We start from the raw sequence: 20,839 nt of genomic DNA, 5'->3' as shown, positions 1-20,839 counted from the left end.
TCCTGCACCTCAAACCTCTCATTTCCAGCCCCACTCCAGAATCTGCACCCCCAGCCGGAACCTGCACTCCTTTCCACACCCCTGCCCCAGCCCTGATCCCCCTCCTGCCCTCCAAACCCCTCGGTCCCAGCTCAGAGCACCATCCTACACCCCAAACTCCTCATCACCAGCCCCACCCCAGAGCCCACAACCCCTCCCGCACCCCAACTCCAATTTTGTGAGCATTCATGGCCCTCCATACAATCTCCATTACCTGATATGGCCCTCGGACCAAAACATTTGCCCACTCTTGACCTAGGCAATAATAAGGTGATAAGTAACATGGATTTGTCAAGAATAAATATCTATCAAATATCGCTCTGTGACAAGTAACAATCCTTGTTGATGGGGGGAAGCAGTAGATGTGATATATCTTGGCTTTTGATACTATCTCACATGATCTTCTCAGAAACAAACTAAAGAAATATAGCCTAGATGAATCCACTTTAAGGTGGGTGTATAACTGGTTGGAAAACCGTTCTCAGAATAATTATCAGTGGTTCACAGTCAAGCTGAAAGGGCATATCGAGTGGGGTCCTGCAGGCAGGGCTGTCCTTAGGCATAGGCGGCTGCATAGGACACCTGAAAATTTGGGGCACCCCTCGGTCTTAGTCTCCACTCTCCTGCCTCTTCCTATGCCTGTACTGACCCTTCCTGCAGGCTCCCAACCACAGCTGGTTCCTGCAGCCTGGTAAGTCTTCCTCCGGAGGGGATCTAGTACTTAAAAGTGAAAAAGCCTTCCAGCCTGCCAGACCTATTAGCACAACACTGAAACTGTTAAAGAGCCATTCAAATGGTCATGAAGCCATTTAACTGGCACTGAAAATTAAGATTATTGCTCCACCTGAACATAAATACTCTGTCTGGATTTGTGGCTCCAACTTGGCTTCTCTATCTACCTTCCAGGAGATGTGGATCAGCAAACAGGAATATGATGAGTCTGGCCCATCCATTGTCCACCGTAAATGCTTCTAAATGGACTGCTAGCAGATGCACAGCATTTGCTGCATGAATTTTCACTAGTATACATTTGCCTGGGCACTTCATGCTAGCCTCATAAAACTGGAATTAAATTTTCTTTCAAAATAAACTTGTCCTTGGAAAGTCTGTATCTGAGACAAAGATCAGTGTTGGATTGAGCTGTCACTGACTTGACCCTGTATTCAAGTTAACTGTTCCCCCTTGGTGTACATTTTAGCATAATACCCTATACATATTTGATCTAAACCTTGGTACAGGTGCCATCACTCCTTTTTCATAAATGCTAGGTTAACTTGTATTTGTGGAAGAGAATTGGCCTGTAACACTATAGTTCTGGTAGTTGGCTAGTATTGACTAGTGACACCTTATTTAAACTCTGCAGGGCTTGAGACTGATTTGTACAGGGTATCACAGTGGCAAAGAAGGTGTTCTGGTCAGAAAAGGAGCCCAGTGTGGTCCAGCAAGTTATTTCACTTATTGATTTTGAGGACTTCATTTATCGATAATGAAACACTGAAATCTCTAACAGTGGATCAGAAACATTCATTCAGCTTCATCCTTTTTATCAAGATGTAGCAGATTCTTTAGTTGCTCACCCTCTGCTTTTAGAATCTAATCCACACTAACCAGTGTGGTTTTCTGTCCCCTTCCAAAGTCTAGACAGTGCATCAAAGTTTGTGTGCTACTTCCTCAAAGCTGATGGATCTGGTTCTTTAGCTTTGGCAATAGAGAGGCTCATGCTGTGATCCCGAGGTCCCCCTGGATGACCCTGCCAAGGGGCAATGGTTAAAACATCTTTTTAATGATGCATAGATTTTAAGGCCAGAAGAGATCGTTAGATCATCTAGTTTAATCTTCTATACTGGATGGGCCATAAAATTTCTCTGTTACCCTTGCCTTGAGCCCAACAAAATGTATTTAGGCTAAAGCATATCTTCCAGAAAGGCATCCAGTCTTGATATGAAGACATCAAGAGATGGAGAATCCATCACTTGTCAATGGTTAATCACCTTCGCTGTGAAAAATTTGTGCATTATTTCTGATTTGAATTTGTCTGGCTTTAACATCCAACCTTTAGACAGCACATTGCTCCCCAATCCATTCACCGAGTTGCCACAACCCTTTGGGAATTCTAGAGGATTGTGGAAAATGAACGTCTTCCCATCCACCAGGACCTTAACATCTCTCACCATCTCCTGAAGTAGCATAAGCCATTTTGGACCCAGGCATTTAACCTTCAACAGTGTGACTTCCACCTTGACGAAGCTTGGAAAGCTGAATGAAGTTGACAAGAAGTCACAAGTAAACACCTGCTGAGAGACCAGATGCAGAAGATCCCTGTCTTCAATCTCCCACAAAGTTCATGGGCAGCCTTAGACCATATCTGCGCAAGCCATGGCAGATGCGGATACTTGCTGCGCAAATGGAAAATTAAAGACTGTCCAATGTGCCAACTGTGGTCACCCAGTACAGACCATGCTCAATTGAAAAATACGAAGGAGGCATCACAGCAATACACTCTGCTACTCCAGATGCAATTATCTGGCTTAAACATCTAAACGTAAAATAGCTGTTGCTCTACATTTACATCAGCCATCTAAAGAATCCATCCATTTGATTCTTGTTATTATTTTCTCTGATAGATTAAAGAGGCCTTTAGTATTGAATACTTTCTCCATGTGAAGGGATTTGTATGCTGTAATTAAGACATCTCTCAGTAAGGCACCTAAGGCCTTATGGGTCCCAGTAGAGGTGGAACACACCCATCTTTCAATGTCCAACTAGCCTGAAATATTTCGCAGATATTATAACGAGAGAGATTTCATAATTTTGTTGATGAAAATTGATGGAAAAGATCATCAACCAACAAGTAGATGCTTAAATTTGCCAGAGCCAAAGATGAACATACAGTACAAGGCCAATATTAATAGACTTTTTGACCATTTACTGCACATGGTTATTCTCAGATTGTGATAACGCAAGGACAGGGGTGTTCACATAAATAAGATTAAACCCCTTTGACGATGTTAACATTTTCTTTTCCCTCATTTTAGTTCTTTTCTTTTTCTGAAAATCAGGTGTGATTAACTTGCTTGTCTTCTGAGAGTGATGGTCAGCACCACCCTTCATACTAAAGTTTTCCATACATTGATGGACCTTCAATGGCTTCAAAGAAATACAGCCGCAATGTTTGCTAGTGGACCTATTTGTTTAGAATATGGATTTGAATGTGACATGTTCTCCTTTGCGTCTGATTCATGCAGCTGTTTTTAATGTAAATAACAGAGCTTTTTACAGACGCACACTATTAGTTCTATTTCATTTAGACAACTAACCGTGGACATTGTCTCCTTCAACAAAATACAAACTGTTGCCCTTTTGTCTTCTTCATTCCAGATATAATATTCCATTGCTTACCTAAGCCAAATTTCCATTGACCTAAGTAAGGGGTGCAGGATCTAGCCTTGCTAGTGAAGAGACTTATCCTATCACATACAGACTCATGCCACTGTAAACATGTGCATACATGTTTGCAGAAGCAGGGCCTCAGCTGTTTCTTTCATCCTTTTGCAGATCACTCCCAAATGTAATCTGTCACCCTCTATTCATTCAACAAAATAAAAAATGCCATTTCCCCTGTTTATTTGGGGTGAGATTTTCAAAAGCACTCAATATTGGGCTAACTGTTCTTCTGAAAGTCAGTGCGAGTTTTTCTGTTGACATGGTGGGAACAGTTAAGTTAATGCTGAACTCATCACATAATTCCAAGGAAGAAGTAGGAAGATTACCTTATCATCAAAAAAAAATTGTAAATGGTTCATATGTACAGTGTGATTGATTTATAGAATAGGTTTATTTGGGTTGGAAGGAACCTCCAGTGTGTCTGTTAGTTCATTCCTTTGCATAGTGGCTAGATTGATTTAATTATCCCTAGTTGAGAGGTGTCTTTTCCAGTCTTGAATATTTCCAATAACGGCAGTTTTCAGTCTCATTTGGCAGCTTTTTCCATTGCTGAAATGTTCTTATTAATTCTTTTACTTGTTCCTGCTTGTTCTAGCCTCATTGGCTAATGAGGATCGATCCCTGTCCTCTTTATAACATCGCTTTTAAATTTCAAATGTTTCATGCGTATATTGGCATCTGCTCTGTTTATTCTTATGTGTTTTTTATGGAGTAGCAGAGAAAACAGGCCCCACAAACAATGTGAGAAAAAACTCAATAATGTTGAGATTCCCTCCAAGACCTTTTCAACTCAACTTATCCAGAACACCGTGTCCAGCTCTGGGAGAACATTTTGTCAGGTTCTCTGGATCCAAAACACTCGGTTCTACTCCAGATTTCATCACTCAGGTTCATTTATTTGGCATACAGCAAGCTACACTGAATTGATGAGACTCAAGCATAAGGGGTAGGGTCTAGGGCATATCACACATCCAAAGTTGCACAGAAAACCTCTTCCTTTATATACATTAATACATTACATTGTGTTTACTATATGCTACATCACATGTTTTTGGACTGGCTTGATCATTTGCAGGAGCCAATCCCTGCACAGCATGCTCTGTCCTGGTGCTGTTCATGTAGAACCTGATCTTTTCATTCCAGGTTTATCTTGTCTATTGTCCCTAGCAGCAAGGTGTTCCTGCTTATTTTAGTTAGCACAGACATCCTTATTCCAGCATACTTCTTGTTAAGCCCTTATTTACAACTTAACCTTCCATTCACCTTCCCAATAGTGCCCCCTAAGAAATGAGGCAAGTTACTTATGTCAAGCAAGACTTACAAATAACAACTAAAAGGTTATTATATGCTTGATCTTTGTTCAGACTTTCCATTGACATTAATGGGAATCCTCCTTTGGACTGGTGGGGGTTGCAGTATGTAGTCCTAAATTTATACTCCATATAAAAATGAAATGTGGCTGTTTACACAGAATGGATTTGACAGCTGTGGTTAAAATCATGAAAGTACGACATACTTGTCTCAGTTGGCCTCTGCTCTCTGGACTGAGGTGCATTAGCAGAACTGTATGTGGAGTCTTCTGTATCTATCTTAACATGACCCTTGTCAAAGAAAAGTGAAACAGGTAATCTCTTTGAAACTGAAATTTCAAAATGGAAAAGACATTGTGGGCCAAATCCTGCTTGACCTTATATGAGCAGATGCATTGACTCCAATGGAAGTGGGACTGGTCCTATTGACTTTAGTGGACATTCTCATGAACAGGATTAGGCTCTTTGGTAGTAAAGTTACCAGACAACTTTATCACAGAAACTGGAGTTCTAACAATATTTGTGTTAATTGCACTGTATGTTGTAAATGCAAATGGTATTCAGCAGAGACTGGCTTGAACGGAAAATGTGCTTCTGAATCCCCTGAATTCTGCAGTGTTCAAAATCCCCATTTGTGCAGTTAGTCCATCTTTAATGTTAAGATTAATGTAGAATGATGAAAGATGCACAAATTGTTAATCATGCATCACAAATTACTGTAGTTAAAAATAAATATTCAACAAGCAGCTGTCTATTTGTCACCAAAGGAAAAATATGCAGTCTCAAAATACCTATTTATGTCAGTGGAGTGATAACCCCTCTCCCCTGCCTTCTAAACTAGCCTTTGTTATCTTACTTTGCAAGCAGACAATTAAGTTCTTTTGTTATAGACTATGTCTGAAAAAAAATAAAAATGTTTATAAAGCTCATTTTGTATTGTGTTTTCTGAGTGGTCTCTAGTAAGATGGTAAAATTAGAAAGCAGGCTTTTAATGAAAAGCATGCCTGTTTTTTTTTTTCAGCGTTACTTTATGAAAGAATTGAGAGGGGAAGTGTTAATGACAATTACAGGAAAACCCTCAGTGAGGAATTAAACAAAAAATGATGCCTGTCTTCTGCACCACCACTGTTTTCCATGGCATTGTAGGCATTAATGACAAATGTACTGTTATAAGGGAAGGGGCGGAAACTAATCAGGTCCTGATAGGAAGGAGGAAGCTAATGGTTTCCCTTCTCAGCAGTATTTTGTAGGAATGTGTGGATTATATTTCTGTGCATAAATACAGTGTATAAAAACAGTGTAAATCTGTGGGAACCTAAACAGAAGCTTGCTGATTTCAAACAGTATATTTTTGTGATGTTGGAAAAGGGAACTTGCATATTGTTATTTGCCAGGTTTGCTGATGAATTAGTGCTTTAAGAATTATTGGGCAGGAGAGATTGTTTGATTTATTTTTTATAATCTGACACTTCCCCATGATTTGTGTTCAGATGCGTTAGCTTTAGAAGTATGGAGAGAAGTATACATTGCAATTCAAGAGTTCCATATTGTAGTAAATGTAGATGAATTTTTATTGCCGATTATTAACATTTACCTGTAAAATAATTAATTTGGATTACATGATTTCCAATATCTGAGTGAACTGTTTTTTTCTGTTGTCTTTAAATATTGTTTTCATAACTTCTTCAGGAGACAAAAAATTGAATGTTTAATTTGAATGCTAGCAGATAGGAGAACACTAGTGATCCCTCATGGCAGCAGTGAGGATATGCAGGAGCAAACAGACCGATTGCTGACCCTGCAGGGCAGGGAGAACAACTCGAGGAAGATGGTGAGGTTTTGGGGTGAAGTGGGCTGGATCAAGCATTGACACTCCCAAAGTCCTGAAGAACTGGGACCAGGGATCCCCATGTTTTTTCATAGCTGCCATCCCTCTCAGCATCTTTCCCCCAAATCTCTCTGTCTTGGAGGAGAGAGACCTTGGTGGGAGGAAACTAAGAAACTAACTCCCCACCTTCCCTTTTTTTTCTCCAGGATACAGCTGCCTTAAAGCGGGTGACTCTTAAACCTCACAAAATTATCTATAATTCGATAAAAAACCCTAATCTCAAAAGAATGTTAATATTGCAAAACTGAGAACTCAGAATTCGGGAAATGCACATCTTAGCGGGAGTTTGATCAGTAATTCTTTTTATCCTCATCATTCAGTGTAGGGCCCTAGACCTTATTTACAGTATGCCATTCAAACCCTGCAGTGCATCCAGAATAATTCAATTCCCTGTGAGCTTTTTTGTGGTGCTGCTCATCATAGCCTATTAGTGCTTCACAAGCATATTCACAGTCTCTGTGACATCAGATGGTGGTATTAACCTCATTTTACAAATAGGGAATTGAGACACAAATTGATTGAGAACAAAATTGTTAAGTGTCCACTAATTTTGGGAGCCAGATTTGAGACGCTAGAGGTCTAATTTTTCAGAGTACTTTGCATTTTGTAGATGTTTATACATTCATAGCACAGCTCCCATTGAATTAAATTGCAGCTGTGTGTGCTCATCACTTCTCAGACTCCAGGTGTCCTCAGTTGGTTCCCAGAAAATGAGGAGCATACAGGGGCCACCTGTGAAAATAATGATTAATGTGACTTGCCCAGAATGACAAAGGTGCTGTTTGGCAGAGGCAGTGATGTAATCAAATTCTAAAAGGTGGCATTCATTCAACTTCCTTTACCATCAGATCCTCCTTTCATTTCCTCCAGTCCCCTACTTCATTCACTACAAGCTGTCCAACTTCTGCAGCACCCTTCTGAGGCAAGGGTCCTACAGACAACAGCATACTTCACAACCCCGATTCATCCCCAGAACAGATCCAACCTGTGCACTGAATAAGGCAGGAGTTCTATGGAAAAAATAGACTGTGATAATGTAATTAAAGAGTGTATTATAATGCACCAAAGGAGACTAATGTGGCACTGGAAACCTTAGTTGTGGCAATTCCTAGCTTTTGAGTCCTTGACTATGCAAACTTAACAGATTTTAATGTACATTTTTAATGTAATTTCCTAGGTTTTTTTTTAAGAAAATGAACTAAAAAAAAATCCATTCTATAGAACCATATTGACTTCACGTAGAACCATATTGATAGGTCATCAGCAGGACTGGAGCCCTTAGATTTACAAAACAGACCTCTACCCTTGAGCTAATGGAGTAAGTGGTAGCAGTAGAGGCTGTTATCCCCTTTGTGGACCAGACAGAAGAGGGGTATGAGAGACTTGGCCAATGGGCTTCACAAATATTTGTTGACATGAGCAAAGTAATGTTGAGATCTGGGAATCCTTGGTTCAATTCCAGATTATGGAGGCGAGTATGCTATCGTGGTTAAAGACCCTTCTCTCCCTGCCCCCATCACTTGTCTATTCCTGTCCTGTTTCCTCTCTCAGTTCCTGTCCCCCCATAACTTGCACTTGATGCCCATTCAACTCCTCACCATGCTACATTCTAGATAAGCAGTTTTTTCCTCCTACTCCACACTACCTGGCAGGAACTGTCTACCTGCTCTCACTTCTGTTCCCCAATAGCTGGAAGGAGCAAATTCAGGAAAAGTCCTGCTTGACCTATGCTGGACCATACTCAGTGAGCTCTGTGGGCGTGGATCATGCTCAGTACAGAAGGAATATTTGGATACTCTTACTGCCAACCTATAACAAACTTCTGCCGAGCATGTGTGAACAGCAGTTTTCCAAGGCTTATAATTTGGCAAGTTTTGATTGGATTTTCACAGGGTCAGCAAAAGATATCTTCTGATCTCAGGACAATCTTTCCTGTGAAATATCAAGTCCCTGTGCCTAAGCATTAAGATGCTACATCTTCTCCACTAAACAGCTGTAAGAATTTTTTAACATTGGAAAAATTGCTAGAGCTGGTTGGATTATTATATTTGCCTCACAGATAATTTTAACTTTTCTTCAGAAATCTGCACACTAAAAACTTTTGGTCAAAAAATGAAAGTTGCTATCTCAAAAATTGAAATAAAATATTTTGCATTGGGTCATGTCATCCCAAATTAAAATATTTCAGTTTGTTGAGCCAGTATTTAATTTTGGGTCAGTTCACCATTAAAATCGGTCCACTTGCCCTGCTGCAGTACCTCATGGGAGTAACACATCTGTAATGCATCATGGGAGATGTAGTCCAACCAGGGAGTCCAGTCAATAGAGAAGAATGAAGGCATATGAGGTAGCAGAACTACAACTCCCATGAGACATGTTCAGGAAAAAGAGTTTTAATGTTGAACTGAGTTGAAATGATTCAAGAACATTGGAACATTTTGTTTTGGTTTAATTGTTTTGATGGTACTTAAATTTAGACACTTCTGAATTGATATTTTGGTTTTAAGTCAAAAATTTCAAGGTTTTTGTGTTAATTTTTGATGAAAAGTCAAAACTTTATATAGAAAGCAGATATTTTTCATGAAAATTATTTTTTTGAAAATCTAATTTTCATAGAAAAACAGTTGTAATGAAATTTTTTACCAGCCCTAAAAACAACATATTCTTCTTCCAGTGTCCTCTTCATATTCCCACTCATGGGATGCTCCAGACTGGTGCATCTGAATGGTAGAGATTTAACTAGCAGAAGTCATTACAGCACTCACGTTCTTTCCTTACTCTTCCCCTCAGAAAACACTGAACATTCCAAAGTGAGAGTATAAAAGGGGTTTGGTACTCCAGCTGCCTTCTAATTGCGATCAGCTGAACATTTTGTGTGCAGGTCAAGAATCCTCTCAGAGCTGTCATTAGTTAGATAGTTTAAAATTTTAATTCTTAGTAGCTGTAGTTATAAATAGTTTAATAATATAAATAGTAATAGTATTGTTCAGTTCTGATGGAACCAAAAAAGAAACCTGGTTTCGAAAGATATCTTGTCCAGCGATGTTCCCAGCATCTGACACACATGCTCAGTGCCTGTCATGCTTAGGGGGACACCCAGCCTCCAAGTGCTAAATTTGTTCTATGTTCACCTTGAGAGCAAAGAAAAAAGAAAGAATAGATTACAGTCTATCCTGTTGAAAGAAGTGTTGGTGTCAAAGTCATCTTCTACTGGCAAAGAACAGGCCCATCAGATGATCCATAGACCACCATTGTCTCTGGATGGTTCTGCGGGTCAAAAAGATAAGTAATCTTCGTTGTCCTCTAAGTGGCCTGGTAACAAGACAGAGAAAAAGGGGAAAACCTCTGCAGTATTAGCCTCTATATCAAGAGCCACTGTTCTTCATAATGATTTATCGGCCCAGATGGACCTCAGTAGTAAGCCCTCGAGTATGTCTACCTTTCTTAAGAGAGACAAGCCATGAGTGAAGGAATCTGTTATACAAACCTAATTTAAAGAACTAGGTACTGAAAAGCAGCTTCCTGGAAAGGTGAGGAATCCTCCTTCTTTAGGTCTGTTGCCCTGAGATCCGGATGAGCCAGTTACAAAAAAGAGACTTAAGGAGCTGGTGAAACAAGGGCTGGTGATTGATAGTACAGTATCGCAGTGCATAATTGTTCAGGCACAGGTTCGTAGATTGGATCAGACCTCAGCTCTGCTGGGTATGGGGTCAGATTTGTTATTGAGGCAAGGAGACACCATACTACAACAGTCTTAAATATATTTGTCTCCAGAAGGGAAAGGACATGTAGAGGAATTTGGGGATTCTCCTCTTCCTTTAGCTCCAAGAAAACCTTCTAGATCCCCAGAAAAGAACTACTTCTTTGAGTAGTAGCTCTGTGGGTGCTCCACTGTAAGTATATCCATGTCCCTGCACCTCAGATTGGAGATTTTAGGTAGCAGTGTCCATTCAGCCTGCACATATGTTTTCCCTGTCTTGTGCTTTTTCTCTAGGCTATCTAGTACTGTGTGAGTGAACTGCCCTCAATTGCTTCTTAACCACCTTTAGCCTGAGATGGAACCTTAGCAGAGTCCAAGTGACAATTTTATTTCTGAACTTTATTTCCAGTTAATAGTGTAGCTCATTGAGTTTTCATTAGGTTAATATTCTCCTTTTTCTTAAAAAAACCCTTCCTTTTCTTTATTTTGTTTTTGAAAACAGTTATCTCCCTTGTGACACTGCACTCCATATTATTCATAGTGATTTTATTATGATATGATTATGGCATAATTATGGGGCATTTTATGCACGATAGGTCATTTAAGATGTCATTGGACAAGTTATGATTTGCTGAATATGGTTATCCTATTTTTATACATGTACCATTTTTGTATCTGAAGTAATTAATATTGACTATGTATCTGTATTTCAAATGTAATTACACCTGGGTGATGCCCACTAGGCAAGATACTTTCAGTCCAGATATCTGGTGGGGAAAGGCCTATTCAGGATAATGAGCCATTAAGGAAAACAGTAAGTCTTAGGAGAAGCCTATCGATCATCTGGTGAGCCTTCCTGAGAATGCTCCAGATCGCCTGTAAGTAATGGCTGCTATGACTCCACAAGGTCATGTGACCAGGCCACATGACTCTGGATTCCATCTTGGGATGTCAGTGTTTTTCCACAAACTGAGTTTGGGACAAAGGATTCCCGCCATATGCTAAAGCTATATAAGGCAGGGAGTGACATTATCTGTTCTTCACTCCCCACACAAGGGGACTCCTGGACACACCTAAGGAACAAAAGACTGAACTGGGGGAAGTGCTGGACCCAGGCTAAAGGGATTTCTAGCCTATATATGAAAAACCTGGAGATTCCAAGCTGTAAAGCAAGTGCAGCTTGTACTTTAAGAATCTGAAAGTCTGCTTGTACCATCTCTCCGGGTAAGAAACAGATTGGATATGAATTAGCAATCTAGTATGTTAAGCTTAGTTTGCGTTTTTGTTTATTTGCTGGGTAATCTGCTTTGATTTGTTTGCTATCACTTATCACTTAAAATCTATCTTTTGTAGTTAATAAACTGATTTTATGTTTTAATCTAAACCAGTAAGTTTGGAGTGAAGTGCTTGGGTATCTTAGTTCAGGGGGCTGTTGCATTTCTGCTTCACATTGAGGGAGGGGCAAACTCTATGAGCTTACGCTGTACAGTTCCTTGTGCAGTGCAAGACTGTAAAATTTTGGGTTTATACTCCAGTGTGGAGGTCCTAGACTGAGAAGCTGGTGGTTATTTTGGCTGTAGCCTCTCTATTGTTGGTTTATTCAGTGTCTGGTCAGAGAGCCCACATGTAACTGCAGCTAGATGTGTCCATACCTGTGTGAATGCTGGAGGAAGTGTATGGCTGGGAGCCTGCCTGCAGCTTGTCATAGCAGCACTGTGTGACAGGGAGCCCAGGAAGTAAAACCCGAAAAGGGTATAACCAGCTCCCCAAGGTTTAAATAATGTCTCTCCTGTAGAGAAACTATTCCAGTCATGACGGCCATTCATGCTGCATTCACTGCCTCACAGAGTCCCGCATACCACAAAAGAGCACTTTCTGCCTGAAATTAAAATCAAGAGCAAGGAAAAAAAACATGAACTGAAGCTCAGACTCCTCATGATAGAAAGTTCACTTAGGCCAGCTTCTGTCCCGTGATCCCCCGATGCAACAGTCCCTTACGAGACCAATCACATCAATGTCCTCAGTGCAGCACTCTCCAGTGGTTTTAAAGAGGAAATCTGGTGATTTCTCTCAGAAAAGTTCAAAAAGATGGGCTTCAAGTCCCCAGATTAAAGATTGACCAGGAAAAAGAGATCCCCAGCAAGGTCGATTACATCGGTACCAACTGACCTGCGGCTGGGTACCCATGTGGCTATAGGCTCCTCAGTTGCAAAAGGTATTGGTACCGCTAGTAAGCATAAAGACCTGAGAGGTACAGGCTCATGGACATCGGGATTGTCAGGGGAAAGGAGCGGTAGGGAGCATTCTAGTGCCATTAAAACAGCACTGCTGGAGATGGTGAGGGCTTCAGTACCAAGCTTTTCAACCTCACGAAAGACCAGGACATTATCTTCTGGCCACTCATTGGACCGCAGAAGACTGCAGGTTTCGTTGTTTCCCTCTACATCAATGGCCCCCAGTCAGCTGACCTTAAAGATACTAATTGCTAGCATAGTACCTCAAGAATTCTGTTTCTCCAAAGACTTATTGGTCTCAGAGACACCAGAATCCCCATTACTCATTATCAACACAACTATGGTAGTGACTACATCTCAGTCCCCTGAATTCCCTCTGGTACTGAGACAATCACTATCAGCATCCTTGACTGCACCACCTTTATTGAGCGACAAGGAGAAGGACAACAAGAATGACATATACTCATTGTTAATGAAAGGTTTACTGGTACAATATCAAGGAACCACTCACCTGGAAACAGTCTCAGAGCCACATTACTGCCATGAGAGACAAGGCTCACCCAGTTGGTATACACATCCTTGGGTGCCTCCACCCATGCTCTTTGTGCCACCTCAATGGCTGTATGGGATCCATGGGCAGCTTATGGACACCAGTTATCCAGGATCCTAAGCTTTACACATTGGGATAGGGGAAGACCATTTCCCTCAGCTTTCCTCTTTAGACGTCCTGATCCTCACGAGGAGACTTTTGAGAACAGGAAGCAAGGCTGGACAGGGAGATTACTCCAACATAAAATATCTCCTCATCCTCTTCTGAAGAAGTCTTTATGCCTCCACTACCAACCATGGCAGACGACTTCAAACAATTCCGGGGTCTTACTATGACAGTAGCGGACTCACTACAGATTCCTCTTGAAGAAATGAAGGAGTTGCAACATAGACTGCTTGACATCTTGCATACTTTGTCATCAGCTCCCTGTCAAAAAGGCCCAGCTAGACCCACCAAATAAAGTAGTACCTCTAAAGACATGGACTTTTTATTTTCTCACCCATCCCCAAATTCACTTGTTATTGACTGTGTAAATGAACGTGGCAGACAGCACCATACTTAATCACCACCCTACTACAAGGACCGGAAATTATTGGACTTACTTGGCAGGAAATCATACTTGTCAGCAATCTTACAATTTAGGATTGCTAATTATCAGGTCCTTATGGCGAAATACAAACACATCAATTACTCTAAGCTCAACGCCTTTATTGAACATCTCCCAAATGGTCAGAGAGAGCAGTACCAAGATATCATCACTGAGGGTCAGTTTCTTGCGAGGACATCATTGCAAACCATGTTAGATGCTGCTGACACAGCTGTCTGCTTCATAGTAGTAATGTGGAGAGCTTTGTGGCTTCACCTTTCTGGCCTCCAGAGAGAAGTTCAAGCTACTGTGGAGGACCCTCCATTCGCAGTATCTAAATTGTTTGTGGAAAAAACAGACTAATCCCTCTGCACACTAGAAGACTTGTGTCATAAACAGATAAGAAAAGTTAATAGCACAGAAGTACTTTTATATCTCTTTGACTGTAAAGGGTTAACAAGTTCAGTAAGCCTGGCTGTCACCTGACCAGAGGACCAATCAGGAGACAGGATACTTTCAAATCTTGAGGGAGGGAAGTCTCTGTGTGTGCTGTTAGTTTTTGGTTGTTGTTCACTCTGGGGGCTCAGAGGGACCAGACGTGCAACCAGGTATTCTCTCAATCTCCCTGATACAGGTTCTTATAGATTCCAAATAGTAAGTACTAGATAGATAAAGCGAGTTAGGCTTATGTTTGTTTTCTTTATTTGCAATGTGCATTTGGCTGGAAGAAGTTTAATTGTGTATTTGGCTGAAAGGAGTTTCAAATTTGTATTTTTGCTGAAAGGATTTTAATTTGTGCTTGAAATTAGGCTGGGAGGGTATCCCAGTGCTTCATAGCTAAAAAACCCTGTACCTATTCCATTTTAAATTTACAAAGATAATTTTTACTGTTTTTCTCTCTTTAATTAAAAGTTCTTGTTTAAAACCTGATTGTTTGTTTTTTTTATTCTGGTGTGAGACCCCAGGGACGGGGTCTGGAATTCACCAGGGAATTGGTGGGGAGAAAGTAGGGAAAGGGGAGAGAGAGGCTAATTTCTGTTGGGTCAGGATTACTGTCTCTCTCACGGAGAATCTGGAAGGGGGAGAGAAGGAAGGGGGGAGGGTGCCATTTTCCTCTTTGTTTAAGATTCAGGAGTTTGAATCACACAGTGATCTTCCAGGGTAACCGAGCGGCAAACATTGGGGAAAGGTTCTTTCCAGTGTGTTAAGATCCAGAGGGTCTGGGTCTTGGGGGTCCCCGGGCAAGCTTTTGGGGGGACCAGAGTGTACCAGGCACTGGAATTCCTGGTTGGTGGCAGCGCTACAGGTTCTAAGCTGGTGATTAAGCTTAGGGGAATTCATGCTGGTACCCCGTCTTTTGGACGCTAAGGTTCAGAGTGGGGAATTGTACCATGACAACTTGGGACCCATGTTGCATTCTCTGGGGATTTATATACCTGCATAGAAAAGAAAATACAGTAAATATCTGATATCACAAATATCCGAGCCTGCTCAGTTCTCTCTACCCCAGAGACACTGCAGCTTGAAATGGAAAAGACAATGAATACAAAAACAAAGACCAACAGAACCATTCACATCAAAGCCCCAGTTTTGATGCATTGATTGAGGCCTGAGCTACCACTGCCACCATCACTTGCTGCAAAAATTGGACCATTTACATCCTTTCAGCGACTGCCTTATTCTTTTTCAGAAAAACTGGAAGTGTATAACGACAGACAAGTGGGTACTGGAGATCATCTCCAAAGGATATTCAATCCAGTTTGTCTCCCTCCCTTCTATCCACCCTCCATCCCCGTCCCTCTTTAGGACCCTTCTCGCAAGCACCTGTTACATCAGGAAACAAACTATCTCCTAAACTTGGGTATTATGGAACTAGTTTCCACTCAACGCAGAGAGAAGGGTTTCTATTCCAAATACTTCCTGATACTGAAAAAGAAAGACCGCTGGAGACCCATTCTGGATCTGAGATCACTCAAAGACACAGCGATTCAAGATGGTCACTTTGGCAGCAATAATCCCGTCTCTGGACCAGGGAGACTGGTTCTTGGCACTCAACCTAGAAGATGCTTGTTTTCATATCACAATTCACCCATCCCACAGGGAGTCTGTAAGATTCACCATGGCTCAAGACTGTTTTCAATACAAGTTGCTTCCATTTGGACTATCATCTTTACCTAGAGTGTTCTTGAAGGTCTTTTCTGTGGTAGCAGCACATCTTCGCAAACTAGGAATTATGATATTGCTGTATCTAGCTGACTGCCTGCTCAAGGCACAATTCTTTGACACCTTGACAGTCATGCAAAAACTATTGATCTATTCATGGAGCTGGGATTACAACTAAACCTTCAAAAGTCAACTCTGACTCCCGTACAACTTCTAGAATTCATAGGAGTGTAATGAGATGCAGTAAAGGCCAAAGCTTTCCTCCCATTACACAAGTTCAACACCTTAACCAACTTAATATCCATCTTCCAGGAGAGCCCCCAGACATTGGCCAGAAATTGTCTTCAGTTACTTGGGCACTTGGTGGTAAGCTTGTTTGTAACACGTGACACAAGATTCCACATGCATTGCCTTCAAGCATGGCTCAAAACAGTATATTCACCAAACACGGACTGAGCAAACTGCTTTTGATGCTCTTGACTGTCAAAAACTCTTTTGAATGGTGGAACGATCCACAGAATGTTTGCTCAGGGGTTCCCTTCACTCCAACTCTGAAGATGATATGGACAACAGATTAATCTCTATTGGGCTGTGGAACTCATCTAGACAAGCATATGGCTCAAGGCAAATCGCCCCCCTTTAAATCTGCACTGCATATGAAGCTACTAGAGCTCAGAATGTTGAGGAACACCTGCTCACATTTCCTATCATGGATCAAAGGTGAACAGATAACAGATTATAATATTTAACGTAGCCTGTATGTTTTACAAAAACCACCAGGGAGGAGAGAGATCACTTTCCTTTTGTAACAAGTCAGTGAAACTAGGCAGTTGGTGCATTCAACACTGCATCAACATCTCAGCATCCTACCTTCTGGGCATACAGAAACACTACAATGGATACCCTCTGCAGGAATTTTTCTGTGGAGTATGAATCGAAAATAGACCCTGCTATTCGCCACAACATATTTCTGCATTGGGGAGTCCCAAAGATAGACTTGTTTGACACAGTCAGATATAAGAAATGCTCCCAGTTCTACTCCAGAGCTGGACTGGATCATCATTCTCTCAGATACACAGGTACAGTGGAACACAGGTCTTCTTTACGCCATTCATCCAATTCCTCTAATATCAAAGGTCCTGCTCAAGATAAGAAAAGAAAATGCAAGGCTTATTCTCATAGTTCCCACATGGCCACATCTCCATATCTGAGTTAGAGGTGTGCCCGCCAATCACTCTTCAGTCCCTTCCTCACCTCCTTTCTCAGAATGCTGGTCAGATCCATCACTCCAATTTGCAGGTTCTCTGGCTCAACATATGGCTGCTCAATGATTCCAAAGCACACAGATGTCCTTTTCAGTAAAAGAGGTGCTATTTCAGGGGTCGGCAACCTTTCAGAAGTGGTGTGCCGAGTCTTCATTTATTCACTCTAATTTAAGATTTCGCATGCAAGTAATACATTTTAACATTTTTAGAAGGTCTCTTTCCATAAGTCTAATATATAGAACTAAACGATTGTTGTATGTAAAGTAAATAAGGATTTTAAAATGTTTAAGAAGCTTCATTTTAAAATTAAATTAAAATGCAGAGGCCCCCGGACCGGTGGTCAGGACCTGGGCAGTGTGAGTGCCACTGAAAATCAGTTTGCGTGCCATCTTTGGCACCCATGCCATAGATTGCCTACCCCTGTGCTATTACATAGCAGAAAAACAACCATTCATCACACACATATCCAAAAGTGGAAAAGGTTCCAACTCGAGTGTGCCTCAAAACATGTTACCCCCTACCCTCTCCCCTCCTGTTTGTCCTAGACTACATCCTAGAGCTAAAAAAAAGTCAGGATTTTTCTCTAAGTTCAGTACAGGTGCATCTCGCAACCTTACCACCTTCCATCATAAGATAGAAGGCTACTCCATATTCACTCATCCTATAATGAAAAGATTTCACAAGGATGTGGGTAACCTTTTCCCACAAATCAGACATTCTACATCAGCATGGGACCTCAGGCTTATCCTCAAGTCTCTTACAAGGCCACCTTTTGAACCCATGGCCAAATGCTCACTTATACGTCTGTCTATGAAAACTGTGCTCTTAGTAGCCATGACCTTGGCTTAGAGTATCAGAGAAATAGGAGCTGTAATGGAGCATCCCTCCTTTACAGTTTTTTTTTAGAGACAAGGTTACATTGTGACCACACTCCAAATTCCTCCTGAAAATATCTTTTGCTTTCCACATAAACCAACTTATTCCCCTCCCACACTTCTTTCTCAAGCCACACTGAGACAAGGGAGGCAATATTGCATACACTTGATGTCAGGAGAGCATTAGTCTTTTATTTGGGTAGAACTAAGCCTTTCAGAAAGTCTCCTAGACTATTCCTTTCTATTGCAGAGAGATCAATAGTATTCTCAATCTCTAAACAAAGACTCTGTACATGGATATTGGACTGCATTACCTATTGTTATCGCACTCACAATCTCCAACCTCCCTCTAGAGTTCAAACACATTCCATGAGATCTTTCCCCTTCTTTCGCCTTCCTCAAAAATGTCCCCATCACAGAAATATGTAGGGCAGCAACTTGGGCATCTGTTCATACTTTTGCTGAACATTATGCAATCACCCATGACTCACCATTCAATGCCATATATGGCTCCACTGTATTATCAACATTAGATTCGACTTTGAAGCTCCACCCTTCCATCAGGGTACTGCTATGGAGTCATCTACATTGGAGTACCCATAGGGACACTATTCGAAGAAGAAGAAGAAGGGGTTACTCATTTTGTGCAGTAACTGTGGTTCTTACCAATGGGCTCTACGGTAGAGAAGGAACTGAGGGTGGTTTGCCTATGCAGTGGTAGATAGTCTCGAAGCAGAGCATGAGATGGGAATAGGGATGTGTGGGCCAAACAGACATTGTTATTTAAAATCTCCAATCTGAGATGCAGGGACGCGGATACACCTATAGTGGAGCACCCATATGGACACACATCTCGAAGAACCACAGTTACTGCACAAGGTGAGTAACCTCTCTTTTCTCCAATATCCCTTGTTCAGGCAAGGATATTGTTGTCGCCAGTTCAGTCAGAGCTGAGAGTGGTTTTGGATTGGAGAAGGAATTTGATTTGCAGACCAGACCCATGTAAGTAGTGTTATGAGTAAAGACACCTATATGAAGCAGGTCCATGTGGACAAAGATATATGCATCTGGACCTGAATATGGGGTTTTGGCTAGATTAGAAAATACTACTGTGGATAAATTGGCCTTCCCCAGTGCCTTTTCAACAATTCCTGATGTATTGAAATAGGATGTCGCTGAACTAGTGTATAAGTGAGGTGGAACATCTGGACCTGAAAGACACATATCTGATAGAATCTGATGAACTCTGGTAAGTGTCCTATAGGATGAAAGGAATTTTTGTTGGAGGAAGAAGAACAAATGGAATTGAGAGAATCAGATCCAGATTCTGGGGGCATGACATTCCTGAATGAAAATGTAGGAGATAAGTCAGCTTTTTCACCTTTAGAAGAACAGGAGGCTTTTCATGAGATAGTAGATTGCGTGGTAAGAACACTGAACTTTCCTTCGGTTTTAATTGAGTATTCATGTCAACCAATTTTTGGTATTTTGGGAGCAGCAACTAGATATATTATTGGAGGGATTATGCCAACCAGCAAAATTAGTCTGGAATAATCCGTCATCTTCTCAACCTTTATCCACAATGGCTAATAAATTGTACCAGTTTCCTCAGGAATGTATGGTGATGTTCCACAACCATTCATCGCCAAATTCTTTAGTGATAGAATTAGCTTTACAGCAGTCAAAGGTGCATCTACTCCATCTGAGAAAGAAGGAAAGAAACTGGATGCCATTGGGAGGAAAATGTTTTCTTCCACCACTTCTACCATGCATATTTCGAACTATGAGGCAGTCATGGCGAGGTACCATCTTTGGGGAAAGATGTTATCATTTTTTAATACACTACCGGAGGAGCATAAGAGATTAGTGAATTCACTAGTCATAGAAGGGCAGAATGTTGCCAAATACCAATTGAGAGGAACATTTGACTCAGCTTCAGCTTGGACAGTAGTGTCAGCCATCACTTTAAGGAGGTGTGCATGGCTCAGATTAGTAGTTTCACCTCATGAGGCAAAAGTGAGGATCAAGGGTTTTCACTTTGAAGAGGAAGGTTCATTTAGTGTACATAGAGGTGAAACATTAGAATATATGAAAACTTTGAGATCTATAGCTAGGTTGCTAAAGTTTTTTTAAATATGAATAGGAGATCATCTACAGCTGCCATTTTTAAGTACCAAAGGCAATTTCCTACTACATTGATGTCTTCTCAGTACTGCCTTCAACTTCAGTAACATAATTCTTAGTATCATCAACAGAGAAAAAAGCCTTATAAGCCAGGGGGAAGAGTTCTACAACTTTGTCATCTGGAAGGTCTCAGATTTGAAATAAGGGTTGGGGGTTTCAGGCCAGGCCAACTGGACATTGGTTTTCCACTGTTTGGCTATTGTTTGTTCCATTTATCATGAAATGAAGTTGATAACATAGGACAGATGGGTTTTGAAGGTAATTGCCCATGGCTACACACAATCCAGTTCAAACCTCTACCCGCATACAATCCACCTCCTTTATTCCTGACCAGAGATTGAGCTCACCTCCAGTTGTTATGAGCAAAAGTTCAATTGTAAATAAGTTTTGGGAGTGGCAGAACAGGTCCCTCTAGATCAGAGAGGGAACGATTTTTACTACCATTATTTTATAATTAAAAAAAAAAAAGGTATCTTCTCCCTGTATTGGATTTAAGAAAATTAAACACCTATGTAAAAATTTTTTGTTTCTGCATATTGTCTCTAGCATCTGTAATGGCTTCTCTTTCCTCTCAGGATTGGTTTGCAGCTCTGCATTTAAA

The 20,839-nt window shown here is 41.0% G+C and overlaps 1 protein-coding gene across 3 annotated transcripts in view; it reads left to right on the top strand.

Annotated features, from left to right (window-relative positions):
• The window catches only part of VWA3B (von Willebrand factor A domain containing 3B), a 147,308-nt gene that overhangs the window by 108,912 nt on the left and 17,557 nt on the right, over nucleotides 1–20,839 (top strand). The gene's annotated exons all lie outside the window — the stretch shown is intronic.

Source organism: Chelonoidis abingdonii, chromosome 1, assembly GCF_003597395.2.
Source record: "Chelonoidis abingdonii isolate Lonesome George chromosome 1, CheloAbing_2.0, whole genome shotgun sequence".
NCBI lineage: Eukaryota > Metazoa > Chordata > Testudines > Testudinidae > Chelonoidis > Chelonoidis abingdonii.
This window is presented reverse-complemented; position numbering and strand designations above follow the sequence as displayed.